The 16,041-nt window shown below is 40.2% G+C and overlaps 1 protein-coding gene and 1 long non-coding RNA gene across 35 annotated transcripts in view; one reads left to right on the top strand and one right to left on the bottom strand.

Moving 5' to 3' along the window:
- Positions 1-16,041, top strand: part of ADD3 (adducin 3) — a 191,167-nt gene that overhangs the window by 118,600 nt on the left and 56,526 nt on the right. For 3 of the 34 annotated variants that reach the window (XM_065553573.1, XM_065553568.1, XM_065553570.1), the window contains exon 3: positions 13,837-13,934. The exons of the other annotated variants lie outside the window; for them this stretch is intronic. The gene's annotated coding sequence lies outside the window, so the exon portion shown is untranslated. The remainder of the gene's footprint in view (positions 1-13,836; positions 13,935-16,041) is intronic. 34 annotated transcript variants of the gene reach the window in all.
- Positions 68-14,716, bottom strand: LOC135972913 (uncharacterized). Its single transcript, XR_010589528.1, has 2 exons — positions 13,092-14,716; positions 68-1,821 (listed from the first exon to the last, which is right to left on the bottom strand). It is a non-coding gene; the product is annotated as an uncharacterized LOC135972913 (long non-coding RNA).

Raw genomic sequence — 16,041 nt, 5'->3', positions numbered from 1 at the left:
CCACTATGATCGTCCTCTACTTCTATACTTGTAAATACATATTGTAAGTAGTTTTTAGTAACTGTAGACTTTGTTTTAGTGTCGTTATAGTTAACATAGCTTAGTCTTCTTGCCTCAGGAAGTTTCTCCCGATGAAGGAGAACTATCCCAAAATTCCTGGGGTTTAAGAACTGTCTCCTGCCCCTGTTCTTTCTCTGTCAGTAACTAACTCCAGTGCTGCCTTTATTGCCTTGAGGAGGTTCATATTGCCACCAAGTATAGCGTTTGCTGTTCCTCTGTAACATACCAGGTGTAATACAGCAGGGCCAGAGGGCAGCAGGAGAGTGATAGATGGGAGGTATACAAGCCCTAGGATGATCAGAGCCTTATTCCCTGTGGACTAAGGAGAGATTACTACAGGGTAATTAGAGCACCTGGAGCCAATTAAGGCCCCTCCCGAGACCTAATAAAACCCCCTGTTTCAGTCAGACGGGGAGGGGAAGGAGAGTTGACTAGAGTTGGAGTACTGTTGTTAACCGAAGTACCAGGAGAAGGGAAACCTTCCCCAAGCAGAAAGAGGGTAAGCAGTCCGTAATGCTGAAGGGGCTGGGTCCCGGGTCCACCCTCTACTCTGGGTCCCTTCCCCACTCCTCTCCCTCTCCCACCGGGAGCAAGGGATGGCACCCCAATCCACCACACTAACGAAAAGCATGGGACCCACCACAGTAGCATTGGCCATTTGCCGCACAGCGTACAATCCAGACTAAAGAGCAGCTGTGTCACCTCTGCCCTGAAACCTGGGGTTCTTTACAATGCCTTGCTGAAGGAGCTCCCACCTGTGCTGTTCACAAACATCCTTTCAGCATGCAAGCCATATCCTGTGTGTAACTGCAGCCTGCCAACCACACTTGAGTTACACTCTGGCTCTTACCGGCCTGGGTTGGACCCCCAACACACTCCCAGTCTTAAGTTTTCCCCCCCAGAAATGTATGTTTTATACCACCTAGCCCTCTCCTGGACAATAGAAGCTATATTAGGTCCATTTATTTCTTTAATAGAAATAATGTGCACACAACTTGCCACCCCAAATGGAGTTTCCCAGACACTTCAGTTCAAACACAGTTGGAGGAAATGGCTGAGCAGGTGGACACCTTGTTTAATGTCCTGTCAGCCTCTACCCTGGCCTGTGTCTCATTACCAGTGCATGACAGTATCCTCAAAATTGCCAAGGCCCTCTGGCAAACTCCTTCATCCATCCCTCCCACCTTTAAAAGGGCCGGAAAGAAATAGTTTAACCCAACCAAAGGGTTTGAGTACCTTTACACCCACCCTCCCCTGGGCTCACCGGTGGTCTCTGCAGCCAATGAAAAAGATAAACAAGGGCATACCAACTCAACTCCCAAAAATAGAGGCCAATAAATTGGATCTGTTTCTTTTCATCTCCTAGGGAGATAAATTTCAATGTATGATACTCCCTCCATAAATTCAAGAGTCCCTCCCACAGGGATTGCCCCAGGAATCAGCGTGCTGGTGGAAGAGGGCATCACGGAGGCTCAGTGTTCCCTCCAAATGGCATGGGACACGGCTGACTCAGTGGCTAGGGTGGTTGCGTCGGCACTGGTTATGAGGTGCAGCTCCTGACTTCAGACCACCGTTCTCTCCCAAGATATGCAGACCTCAATCCAAGACCTCCCATTCAATGGGATGGGTCTTTTTTCAGAGCAGATGGATGCAAGGGTTAAGACATTAGGGCCACCCTTCGCATGTTGGGCATGTATACACCACAGTCTGTAAGAAAGCAGTTCCAGCTGCCGCCTAGGCCTTGGCAGTCTTGTCCAGGGTCTGCAAGGAGAAGGGACAGAGATGTTAGTTGCAGCTGCTGCTGCCCTTCCTCCTCCCGCTCAATTGTGCAGCCCAGCAATGCACCCCGGGGGCCAGAAGCACTCATTTTGAGGGTGTGATCGAGAGTGACACCCCAGTCATCTCCCAGGATCCACCCTGTTCTTTCCTCAACTTTCTTCATCCCTACCGTTCGGCCTGGTTGCGGGTCACCTCGGATCACTGGGTGCTGGAGATTTTTAAGGAAAGGTTAGACAAACATCTGTCGGGATGGTCTAGATAACTCTCAAGGTCCTTTCCAGTCCTATGATTCTGTTCTATGATCCGAACATATTCATCCCCTGGACAATATGAGGGCCCACTCTACGAGAGCACAAGCAACTTCACCGGTAGCTGTTTGAGAAGTTCCAATACTGGACCTTTGTAAGGTGGCTACCTGGAGTTCCATCCACATCTTTATGAAGAATTACTCTCTGGACCAGGCTTCCTCGGCAGATACTGCTGTGGGAACAGCAGTGTTAGACATTCATACCAACTTCATTCTCGCACCCTCCTCCTATTTGAATACTACTTACCAATCACCAACATGGGGAATTACACATAGGGGCCACCACTCAAAGAAGAAATGGAGGTTACTTACCTGCATTTGGAGGTTTTTCAAGATGTGTGGTCCCTATCTGTGTCTTGCTATCCACCCTTATTCCCCTCTGCTTTGGATGCTATCTGATTTGCTGTAAAAGAAGGAACTGGAGAGACATTAGTCCATGCCACCCTTTATTTCCTTGGTTTGGAGCATAAGAGAAGCAACTGCAGATGTGCAGACCAACAGATACTACTTGCTACAAATCTCACTCGGGTGCATGGAGTGCATGTGTACCCATATGTGGAATACAGATAGGGACCACACATCTTGAAGAACCTCCAGTTACAGGTAAGTAACCATTTCTAGTAATTGCCTGTTACTCCCACTTGTTGTATACTCCCTATTTTGTTTAACGGTACAGTCAGTCCAGGTAGGATTAACTCTTCTAGATCAATGCCTAATGGCAATTGTTGGGAGTTTTGGGTGCTTGTCATCCTTCTGTCTTAGGCCCTTAGAAAATTGAGCAGCTATGCTGTTTACTACAAATATCAGTTGTACAACTACTTTTCATTCGCTAAGATTGTCCCTACCAGCCTGAAATTTGTTTTACAGATTTTAATTCCTTCATATATTCCTATAAAACACCTTCTTGCATTAAATTTATGAAACTTTCCCTGCACAAGCACAAAATCTATTAGATAATCTTTATCATAACAATGATACAACCTCTTAGCCATTTTAATGAGATATTTTGGTATCTGAGACACGTTTGGCAGCTGTCCATGTTTGAAAATTTAGCCCAGCATCCTTTGTCGTATGTCAGACTTTAATACAGTTTTTTGAAGAGCCTTGTAAAAACATGTACTACTTTATTTCCACTGAAAAATATTTTTTTTTGTTTAGGATCAGTCTATAAAAAAAATTATTTCACAAATGGTCCTTATTTTAAACAAAAAGTATCCAGCATTTACAAGTACTCTGTGGTACAGATTGTTGAAAAGGAATATTAGAGATTCAGGAATTAAAGAAGCTTATTATCCTTTTTTACTAGAGAGCTATGCATGGCTTGTTGGATCATACGTTAAAATCTAATGTATTGCGTAGGGGCTCAATAAGAAACTAGTTGTCTTAGGCAGGGTTTTTTGTTTTTTGTTTTTTTTTTTCTCCTCCCACAATAGCAGAAAAATATTGTGGAAAGTAGTATTCTCAATGCCTTTTGGATGGATCGATTTTGGAAACTTGGGCTGAACTCTGAAGAGAAATTCCATTGCTTTACTCATTAAATTTCTTCATCAGACTTGCAAAATTGCTTTTTTGTTGTAAATTGCCCAGGTATGTATCCAATTTTTTAATCAATCTCCAAGAAATGTACAACTTAAACCATTTCTAGTTTTTAAATGGATTTAAATTAACTGGAAGAGATAGCTCAGTGGTTTGATCATAGGCTGCTAAACCCAGGGTTGTGAGTTCAATCCTCGAGGGGGCAATTTGAGGCAAAAATCTGTCTGGGGATTGGTCCTGCTTTGAGCAGGGGACTGGACAAGATGATCTCCTGAAGTCCCTTCCAACCCTGATATTCTGTGATTCTATGATTGCATTTCAATTTGGAAATGTTAGTTTTTTGAGGCTATTTTTCCTGGTTGTCTCAAACCTCTTCTGTATATGAAGAAGGTTCTTTGTGATCTATAGATAAATAACTTCCTTAAAGCTTGCAACATATTTGCAGTTGTGCTATTATGTTTTACAAAAGGTCCACCAAGATTTTGTGTAATCGGTTACATAAATAGAAATACCGCAGTGACAGATGCCTTAGAAATACCTGAAATATATTATCTATAGGGGATATCAGAAAATATGTCTCACCCTTTTATTAAGAACTTCTAACTTAACATAGCTATTAGCTGATATGCTGTTGGGCGATCAGAAGGCCAAAAGACTACCCAATAGCCCTTGGTATTCTCTCTGATGGAGTTAGGGAGAAAGGGTGTCTTTGCCCTCATCTCTAGTTATTTTTAATGCATTCCCTTTCTGTCTCTTCTTCCAGTCCTTTGGATGATTGTTTAAGATGAGGGATGCTGCACCTTAGCCTAATAAACTTTCATATGGCTTTAGTATTGGTCAGCAGCTCTACATAGTGGCTTCAGGAATCACACCTGAATGCGTTCTCTATGACCAATTGTCTGCCTCGTGGAAGGTTATGACAATTTGCAGACCGTATGTATGCAGTTTGCACAAACAGTCCAGACCAGACACAATGTTATGTGTATCCCAGAGCAACCCTTCTCTCCTGCCAACAAAATTAAGTCTAGCTGCACATAAAACTGTTGTTGCCAGAATGCCATTTCTTTTTATATATTAATGAGCAAAAAGAAGTTGGAGCTCGAGAATATAATGTGTATATACCCTGTAATTCTACCTCTTCCTCATGAAAATAGGCTAGACTGAAAATTGTTTTGAATGCTCTCTCTATGTACAAATATTTTGAGGTTATATACATTATCCTCACCAGTGTAACGAATATAAGTCACTTCATGAACCTGCAAAGCAATAAAAGCCTTTTTCACATTCCAAATACCTTATGTTTCATCAGCTTTTGGGGGATAAAGATCTATTCTGAGTCTATTAATTTGAATTAATACAAAAATGAATGACTCAAATACACTGCAAACTTATCAGCAAGTGCCATGTAACTTAATGGTATGCCTACACTTGCACGGAAAGTGTTTTGTGTACCATGTTTGGAGTGTTTTATATTTGTGATTTCTGGCTTTTGAGGTTAAATTGAAAATGCATGGAAAAATATCGATCAGTCCACGTAGAGTGGAATTTAACAAGCTTCTCCTCATCTCTGTGTGGCTCCTTTGTAATCCCAATCCTGATCAGTTCTAAGTAACTTCTAGCAAAGAAGGAGAATAAAACTGATGAGACAGGTAGAAATCTGGATGGTGCAACTACTACAATTTAAAAAAACAAACCTGATAACATGTTAGCTATTTCTTTCTAATCTACATTCATTTGTATCCAAACTCAAAGTACCGCCCAATAATCAAAACCAACAATTGTAAACTCCCATTCCCATCCCTTCCAAAAATACAAACACAATGAACTGCTAAGCTAGGGACATACAGTTTCAAATATACTAAGACCACCAATGAACCAACAACCATACTCCTTCCAACAGTCTTTAGCTTAACCCGTAAATCAGATTCTCTTTACAGGTTGTTCTTTGGAGTAGACAGTACTTTCTAAAAGCATACAATGCACCCTCATTATGAAAGAAAAGCCTACAGCTTCCTTGATTTTATGTGACTACACAGTCTCCCAAAATGCTTTTGGGGCCTGTTATAAATGTGGCTTCTAATTTGGGGTGTTTTTCCCCCTAATAAAAAGACAACTAATATCTTTGGCAGGCATCTGTCACTATCTATTCTACATACTGTAAATGGTCTAATATTTTTTTGCGTGTTCTTAGGCTAAGGTGGACATCTCTAATTCTGTGAAAAAAGCAAAAGCAATGTTAGATTTTTCCAGAAGTACAAAAATCAGATGCATGAATAGAATAAGAGTAACATAGAAAAGATCAAGCATGCTTTCTTCTTCTGTAAAGCAGACAGTGGTATGTGCCCTCGAGCTCTGATGACAGAGCAATGTTTTCCTCGTTTATGCTGTAGCTCAGGGGTGGGCAAACTTTTTGGCCCGAGGGCCATATTGGGGTGCAAAACTGTATGGAGGGCTGGGTAGGGAAGGCTGTGCCCCCCAAACAGCTTGGCCCCCGCCCCATCTGACCCAACCCCCCGCCCCCGCTCCTTGTCCCCTAACGACACACCCTAGGTCCCCACCCTCTATTTAACACCCCCTGCTCCCTGTCCCCTGACTGCCCCAACCCCTATCCACACCCCCGCCCAGTGACAGGCCCCCCGGGACCCCACCCCCATCCAATCCCCCTGTTCCCCCCACAAACCTCTGCCCCATCCAACCGTTCCCTGTCCCCTGACTGCCCCCCAGGATCCCCTGCCCCATATCCAACCCCCTTACCATGCCGCTCAGTGCAGCATGTCTGGAGCTGCACCTCCCAGCTGGAGCCAGACATGCTACCGTGCTGCCCTGCATGAACGCACAGCCCCGTGGCCCAGAGTGCTGCCCACGCGGCAGTGGGGGAGGGGAGGACAGTAGGGGAGGGGCTGTGGGCTAGCCTCCCTGGCCAGGAGCTCAGGGGCCGGGCAGGACGGTCCCGCGGGCCACTGTAGTTTGCCCACCTCTGCTGTAGCTAGAAATGTCATGTTTATCTGGGATCGGCTACTTGGGTTACTCTGATACTCAGCAACATCAATCATCAAAGACAAGATTTTGTTGTCCCCTTATACTGGACATAAAGTATTTACATCCTACAGCGATTGTAAATCAGTTTGTCAGTGGAGTTACTTTGAATTTATAATGGTGTTATTGAAGGCATCATTTGTCCCTATGTCTGTCTAAGTAGACCGACCCTGAACTCCTCAAACCAATATTTCCCATCTCTTATGACTACTTTCAATTTAAAATGCACCAGTAATGGTTAGTGCTGATAGGCTAACAAGGAGGCTGAAGTGACTCGTTTCCAGGCTTAGCATGAGCATATGTTGTTTATAATCAAAATAAAAGGAAGAGTAGCAGTGACTTTTTCACATAATAGAATAAATATTGAAACATTTCTACATATTTTTCTGTTCTGTTGGAAATTAGAAAACTAAATAACCTGGAAGAATTGTTTAGGGAAGAACTCTTCAGCCACAGTGACTGTGACTCTCTGTGGGTTTGAAAATGAGCAGGGGCCATCGGTTGTATTTGGTTAGAAATAATGAATTTATTCAAAACCAATCCAACATCAATGGTTTACAGTTTAACTCAAACTTTTAATGTGCTTGATTTGCATTTCCTTGAGGAGAGACTGTGAAAGAGATCCTTTCTCTCCTCCCATCTTGGCCCCCTAGTGGAATATAAATGCAGTTTGTACACTGCATGTAGTAAAGGCTACCCATTTGTGCCACCCTGGCTTTTAGGAGGAGGATTATATCCCTAACACATGGTACAGGCTTCCCTGCAGCTGTGTAGACATGCTTCTGGGTTTTTTTTTTTTTTCCCCTTTAAATTGAGTAAGTCCAGGTGAGAGAGAAGACAGTTTAAATCACAGGAAAAAGGTTTGTGAAGTCAAGCTAGTTTTGCGTCCTGAAAAATGTTTGAAATCCCTGCTGTGTCCAGAGTGTTTTGCTCAGCGTGTCAGGCATGTAGCTCACGTGGCATGCTATTTGTGTGGCTCATTTCAGAGCATCTTTTGTTTTGCCCAGACATGAGGGAGAATGACAAGAGAAAACGAGATAATTAATGCATCTCGCTGGAAAGCAATAATAACTTTAACCTGTAGTGTTTAAAATGTGTGGGGAGGACAATATTATTACTTCTTCCTCCTTATAGCTGATTGACTGTATCACTCATTGTTTGTGTTCTAGCAAGGCTTCTGACAGTAAGCCTTTAACACTTGTTCAGAATTCAGAGATACGTGTGCTCATTGGTTTGGGCTACTGATCATTCTGTATTCTCCATTCACTACACTGGCTGCCTCTAAACTGATCATTTGACTTTAAATTGCCTTCCTTAAGAACTAGGTTAAATGATCTTCTATTATTGAGGCTTATGAGATTCCAGAACCCCCATTCAACTCTTAGTAGTATTTACATTTGTAATCACTTCAGTGGAAGGTGTTGCCCAGGGGAAGAAACCAGGTCAAGCCTTCTAGTACAATGAATCAGTAGCTCAAAACTTTGGGATTCGTATGCACATTTATGTAAGTAGAACTTGATCCAGAACAAGAAAGATTGGGACTTTCTTAAGGCATCCTGTGTTGCTTCTGAACTTACTAGTTAAAGGATTTTTTTTTTTTTTTTTGCTTTTAAATGATTCGAGCAAATCTTAGGAGGTGTAAATCGACCACAGAAGAGGTAGTGTGTGCACTACCATCAACCTTCAGGAATTCCACTAAGGAAGACAAATTTAATTTGCAATAGAAGGCTCAGTAGGAGTCTGACTGGTGAAAGATGGCTCTTCCCTGTACAGCAGTGCAGAAGAGCACTTGTGAGTACTTTGAGCAACTACAAAACCCCCTGAGTGGCAGGTTTCAGAGTGGTAGCGGTGTTAGTATGTATCAGCAAAAACAACGAGGAGTCCTTGTGGTACCTTAGAGACTAACAAATTTATTTGGGCATAAGCTTTCGTGGGCTAGAACCCATGTTGCCCTGGGAGAAGCAAGCCAACCACTTGCTGAGTCAAGAGAAATACATTGCGCACCAGAATGTTGTTACTCCTACTTACCCAACGTTTTTGTTCTGTTTTATTGAGAAGGTAGCACAATGTTGTTCACCGAATTCAGCTGGCACAGGCTTAGGAATTTTATATTTTAATGTCGTATGTGTGTGACTTTTTGTCTTTTAAACAGGATGCCTCTGTTTGCGTAGTGAAGCAAGATGCTTTGAACTATGAAGTTATGTCAGTGGTTTTTGAGCAGTTATTAAATGTCAGCATGTCCACTGTAAACCTGGTCTACTACGGTTTGCAACTTGCCTATCAAAATCCCATTCTGTGTCTAAAAATGCATCCCAGTTTCAAAAGCATCTTCTAAAGATCATAGAAATGTAGGTCTGGAAGGAACCTTGAGAAGTCATCAAGTTCAGCATCCTGCTCTGACGTAGGACCAGATAAAACCTAGACCATCCCTTACCAGTGTTTGTCGAACCATTTTTTAAAAACCTCCAGTTTACAACCTCCCTTGGAAGCCTATACCAGATCTTAACTACCCTTATAGTTAGAAAGATTTTCCTAATATCCCTTGATGCAGGTTAAGCCCCTTACTTTCCTGATGTTGTCCTTCCCCCGCTAAGTACAGAGCCTATGCTTTCTTTTGGCACATTGGTCAATATAAAAAGTATATATGCAAAAAAACTGGTTTTTAAGTTTTTGTTTCTTCCTTTCTGCTGTCTCTGGAAGGAACATTCCTCAGCCCAGCAGAAGGCTAATGTAAATGCTATGAGGCAGAGAGTTCCAAATGATCTACCCTTAAGGGATGTGTGGGTGTGGGCAAAGGTCACTGGATCTGCTTTGTAAAAATCTGCTTTCAGGGAACCTACATGTAGGAGCACAAAAGGGCTCAACACTGCATCTCTACATTCTGCACTCAGGTGGGGCATGGATTCAGTCCCACTCAACCTTCACTGAGTTCCTTCCTCCAAAACCTTTTTTTTCTGACTTTGTGCTTGGAGGAGTAAACTGCATCTCTATGGAAGCAATGGAGAGCATATTGATTAGAAAGGTTCTACAACACATCACCAAATCTCTTTGGGTTCAGTGAGGGTTGTTCATTGCCCTCCTGGAAAATTCTTCACCACCTCGTCTGCTAAATTCTTGAAACACTCCATAAATAGATTTGTTTCATTAGGGCAAATATCCATTTTTACAAAATATTTATGTATTAACATGATTATGGTCTTTCAGTTGGTATTTTAAATTAGTATTTGTGTTAAAATATGTATTTACAAATACAGTAGTTGGTAATGTTAAAAAATATGTAGAATAAAATGCTTCACTCCAATATAGAGGACAAGTCCAAGTTCACCTGCACCACTCCAAACTAACCATTGGCTTGTGTATGGGGATAGGTGGTGGTGCCAGCACTGGAAGTGGCATTCAATCACCATGAAATAGTTGTGCCTATAAGGGAAGCTATAGGGTTTGGATCCAATAGCCCAAAAGTAATGTTTTAAACTACAATTACAAACCTTAAGTCATCCTTAACATTCTTGTTGTCACCTTTCCTTTTTTTATTAGTATGAGTTAAGGGCATATAATTAATCATTTTTACCTTAAAATGTCATAGCTTTTAGCTAGTTCTGTCACAAATTTAATGTTGTTTAAATATACAATTATTTTGTATTTCATATGTAATTCAGCTTCACAAGATTCTCAAAAATGTATTTATATTTGCAGAAACATGCTCCAATACCTGTTTGCAAAAGTGTGACATTTTACCAGCTTAAATTTAGATTTTTTTTCATGAATTTTATTCATCTTATTTAAAATTTATAATACAGCAGTATTCAGAGGTCCCTCTCAAGACTGGGGACCCATTGTGTGGAGTGCTGTATAAATACACATGAAGACACAATCCCTTTCCTGAAGAATTTATTATCTATGACTTGTTGCAGTTTTATCTTTGCCACAGATCTCCAGTTACAAATGACCCTTGTAGAATACACTACTGGTTGGGTTTCCAAATCCCTTCTTCGGGAACATTTAAACAGTTGAGTTCTATCTCTAAACTGTCAATAGGTGGCAGTGTTTAAAAAAGCATTAGTGTTACCTTTAGTTGGGGCATGAGGTTGCTAAACTGGTAACTGTTAAAGGTCAGTATTGCTACTATGTTATGAAGTGGAGACGTTCCAGAGGTTTGGGCTATAAAAAGAATTGGCCGCATATTGCAGTGTGCAAGATCAGTTGTTCATGTAAACATTTGTAAAATGTACCAGTTGTTTCATGTCTGTCATTTGGATTGCCCACCCGTCACAACTTTTGACCCTTCATTAAACCAAAGGAGCAGCTGTTTCTGCCGTGATATTTCTAATGATAATCAAGACCACCATAAAATCAAAAAGACTTATGATGTGATGTGGAATCAAATAGAAGCTTCCCTAAAACTGGAAGGAATACATCCAAGTAATGAAATAGAAAAACTTCTATAGATTGTCTATTGTATCCTTCCCAGTTCAAAATGGTGCCTTTTTAGGGGACATATGAAAATCTGTAGGATGTTTGATTAACTACTATAATAAATGCAATCTTTTCAGCATACCAACTGTGCACATTCACATGAATATTAAAACCCTCTCTTCTGCTACAGAGTGGACTTTGGGGTGAGCCTGAAACACTAGATATTGCAAGAGGATGTTAGGAGGCCAGAAGGTACTAGAGAGGATATATTTGTAAAAACAGAATTCTTGGCTTCTAAGAATGATCTTCATAATTAAAACCAAATGTATGGTAAAACTTGTTTCTTGCGCTTGTCATAGTTATATCTCGGTGCAATCTTAGATACATTTCACTGCCCATAAGAGTAAGGGAAATTGTTCTGTGACCGTTTACAGATAGAACTGCAAAGACAGATAACAATGAATTATGTTCTGTTAAAAGTTGAATTAAAGTACATAACTGTTGTCTATCAAGGTAATTTTAGCTACATTCAATTATATAATGCAGCATTGTCAGGTTAAAAATAGTACTTTTTTTAAAGACTTATCTTTTAAATATTTTATAGGTGCAGAATGAAATTGAGTTAACTTATTCTTTCACTAGAGTTGGGTCCAAGAACCCTCTCAGACTAAATCAAGTTCAAAATCTTGGTCTGGATCTTATGTAGGCCTCTCTGTCCCGCTTTCCCTTTTTTCTGATGCTCGCTTTCCTATTTCACTCAGTTTGGACAATGAAAATGTTAGGTCATGAGAACCAAAAATGGAAACTTTTACAATGCTGCAATGTTTGTGTTGCCAAGACTGCATCAGAGTCCTTAAATCCAAACAAAGAAAAACAGCTCTTTTTATTAAAACGTGAGTTTTTAAAAATGTTTGAGAAGATTTTTCTATTGGTTTGTTTTAAAAAGTTTTTCTAAAATGTACGTTTGGGGCTAGAACTACCTGACGTTCTGAGACTTCTTCAGCTTTGACTTACATAAAATAAAAATCACAAAAGTTGCATGAGCTATAATAAAGAGGGTACATAAGAAACCCAATTCCTCCTTTGCAGATTTGAATATATCTATTATTAAAACAGTGACAATCCATCAAAATAGCAATAAGCCATTTTGGGAAAAAAATTAAGGAAACTTGTACATTGTTAATATTCAGTAAATATTTACCTAGATCATTGACAAATTCTGTATGTCAAATATTGAATCATAGTACTTCTGTTGTAGGGATCTCAGTGCATTTACAGGGATGGGTAAGTATTATTATCCCCATTTACAGATGAGACCCTCCCCCCCCCCCCCCCAAAAAAAAAAGGCATTGGGAGGCTAAATAGATTGCCCAAGGTCATCCAGAAAATCCACCACAACCAGAGTAGATCCCGGCTCTTGTGAATCAGGCCCCTATTCAGGAAGGTACTTAATCATGTGTAATTTTAAGCATGTGAATAATCCTATTGAAACAAATGGGATTACTCACGTGCTTGAAGTTATTCCCATGCTTAAGTATCTTCCTTGCGCAGAGCCTGTCTGCTCTTCCATGCTGCCTTAAAATGGTAATGTACCATACGTTTGCTTATTGTAATAAAATATTTCTTCAATCATATTGGATTTATTTTTATTCTGTAAAATATAATACCTAGGACTTAACATAGTGTTAGTAAAATGATCTTCTTTAATATTTATTGGGTTTTAATGATAGAAACTATTTATAAATAGTGAAATTTTGATTCCATTCTGTACAAAATCAAGTAGTTAGGTTATCTAAATGCCGGCTGGAAATGGTGCAAGAGAATCCTGCATGAAAACAAATGGCACTGCTGACACATCACTTCTTTGCTTAACCTGTCAACGGTTTTTTATAAAGCAGAGGGAGTAGACTGCAGCACTCCTAAAAATGGTGCTGGAAACTAGTATCAGAAGACTTACCATTTGATTAATGGACATTTTGTAACAATTCATGCCACAGTGTTAATGTCAGATTCTTTTGAATGCTTTTGTTTGCTTAGCAGAGCAAACTTGGGAGTTTAGCTGTTCAGTATTTGTGCCTGAGCAGATTTCTCTTCACGCCGCCATAGTGTGTCCACTTCTTTTCCCAAGCTAGACCAAAGTCATCTCCATGCTTTATTCTGCGATTAAAATAATAATCTTGTGCTGACATCAGTGTTGTTCTATAGAAATGAGTGATAGAAATCTAGTATTAGGATTTCACTGCACAGTTACCTACAGTAGGGAAGAAAAGACGGGCTTAGTAAGAGAAAAATGTTTAAAAATTATGTAACAGTCACAAAAAAGAGAAATTGGCACTCAATAAAAGTGTACTAAAAACTGTTATACTGTGAACTTGAAAGTGGGGATGAGGGCAGCAAGAACAACAGCAGAAAATGGTACAATAGAATAGTAGCAGTGTTGTATGCATTATTGCGAATTACAGTTCTAAATAAAGTTTGTAATTTAGAAAGAAATTAATCTGTTTACCTTTTCAGATGCTTTTAAGCTTTTAGAGAGATGCATTTGAAAATGTGCATTCAAAACAACACTGTGGTATAGAAAGCTATTACATAGCAACAATCACCTTAGCATCTAAGCACTGACATTAATAATCAGACATGCAGCTTAGAGTGCAGTCGCCATATGCAAATTATCTTCAAATTGTTTGGTTTTTTTCTTGTAGTATCCACTGTGTGCCAGGTGCTTTCCAAAAATAAAAGAAGGCAGGGTCCCTGCCGAAAAGAGAATTTTTTTAAGAGAAAATTGGGAAACAACAAACTAGTGAGTAGCCATGTGGTGACTGGCCACTTCCTGTTAACATACAGTTTTAACAACCCAATTTCTTTTGTGTTTAATAGGTCATCCTTGAATTACAATAGCATGGTGAAAGGGTCATTGTGATAGAGGGAGGTGTTCAGTAGCAACAAAGAAGGCATAGAGATGTTTGTTGGAGGGGTCAGATGATCTGTTGTGGCTTGAGTCTTTGAACTTCCCCTTCCCCTCCTCTGATATTATCCACGCTCACCCATTTCTCACCACAAGACTACATTTTTCCGCTTGTCTTTTCACTGAACGAATACCTGTTTTACTTCAGTATGCTTATGCATTTCCGCTTTCCTTCCTCTTACTCTTCTTCATCTCTGCAGTAATTTTGCCTATATGACTGTCTGTTCTAATCTCCTAAGTGTTTTATATAAGAACATAAGAATGGCCATACAGCATCAGACAAATGGTCCACCTAGCCCAGTATCCTGTCTTCTGACAGTGCCCAATACCAGGTGTTTCAGAGGGAATGAACAGAACAGGGCAATTATCAAGTGATCCATTCCCTGTCATCCACTCCAGCTTCTGGCAGTTGCAGGTTTAGGATATCCAGAGCATGGACCTGCATCCCTGATCATCTTGGCTAATACCATTTGTTGGAGCTATCCTCCATGAACTTACCTAATTCTTTTTGAACCCAGTTATACTTTTGGCTTCCACAGCATCCTCGAGTTCCACAGGTTGACTGTGTATTGTGTGAAGTACTTCCCTTTGTTTGTTTTAAACTGTTGCCTATTAATTTCATTGGGTGACCCGGGTTCTTATGTTATGTGAAGGGGTAAATAACACTTTCTCCACACTATTCATGATATTGTAGACCTCTTATCATATTCCCCCCTTAGTAGTTTCTTTTCCAAGCTGACCAGTCCCAGTTTATATTCCCCTAATCATTTTTGTTGCCCTTCTCTGTACGGTACCTTTTCCAATTCTAGTTTGTATTTTTTTAGATGGATTCCCCAAAACTGCACGCAATACTCAAGGTGTGGGCGCATCACCAATTTATATAATGGCATTATGATTAGGGCTGTCGATTAATTGCAGTTAACTCATGCGATTAACTCAAAAGAATTAATTGCAATTAATTGCAGTTTTAATTGCATTGTTAAGCAATAGAATACCAATTGAAATGTATTAAACATTTTGGATGTTTTTCTACATTTTCAACTATATTGATTTCAATTACAACACAATACAAAATGTATAGTACTCACTTTATATTATTTTTATTAGAAATATATGCAGGAGTTTGCATGGTACTGTTGTAGCCGGCGTCACAAGATACTTATGTGTCAAATGTGCTAACGAGTCATATGTCCCTTCATGCTTCGACCACCATTCCAGAGGACATGTGTTCATGCTGATTACGGGTTTTGCTTGATAAGGATCCAAAGCAGAGCAGACCGATGTGTGGTCATTTTCATCATCTGAGTCAGATGCCACCAGCAGGTTGATTTTCTTTTTTGGTGTTCAGGTTTTGTAATTTCCGCATCGGAGTGTTACTCTTTTAAGACTTCTGAAAGTATGCTTCACATCCCATCCCAATCAGATTTTGGAAGGCACTTCAGATTCTTAAACCTTGGGTCGAGTGATGTAGCTATTTTAAGAAATCTCACATTGGTACCTTCTTTGCTTTTTGTCAAATCTGCTGTGAAAATGTTCTTAAAATGAACATGTGCTGGGTCATCATCCGAGACTGTTGTAACATGAAATATATGGCAGAATGCGGGTAAAACAGAACAGGAGACATATAATTCTTCCCCAAGGAGTTCAGTCACAAATTTAATTAATGCACTTTTTTTTAACGAGCATCATCAGCATGGCAGCATGTACTCTGGAATGGTGGCCGAAGCATGAAGGAGCATACGAATGTTTAGCATATCTGGCACATAAATAGCTTGTAACGCCAGCTACAAAAGTGCCATGTGAACGCCTGTTCTCACTTTCAGGTAACATTGTTTACATTACATTATGGGAGATACTGCTGCCTGCTTCTTATTTACAAACTTGTTTGTCTTAGAGATTGGCTGAACAAGAAGTAGGACTGAGTGGACTTGTAGGCTCTAAA

The sequence above is a fragment of the Chrysemys picta genome, chromosome 7 (assembly GCF_011386835.1).
Source record: "Chrysemys picta bellii isolate R12L10 chromosome 7, ASM1138683v2, whole genome shotgun sequence".
Taxonomy (NCBI): domain Eukaryota; kingdom Metazoa; phylum Chordata; order Testudines; family Emydidae; genus Chrysemys; species Chrysemys picta.
Note: the sequence above shows the minus strand (reverse complement) of the source record. Positions and strands in the feature narration are given on the sequence as shown.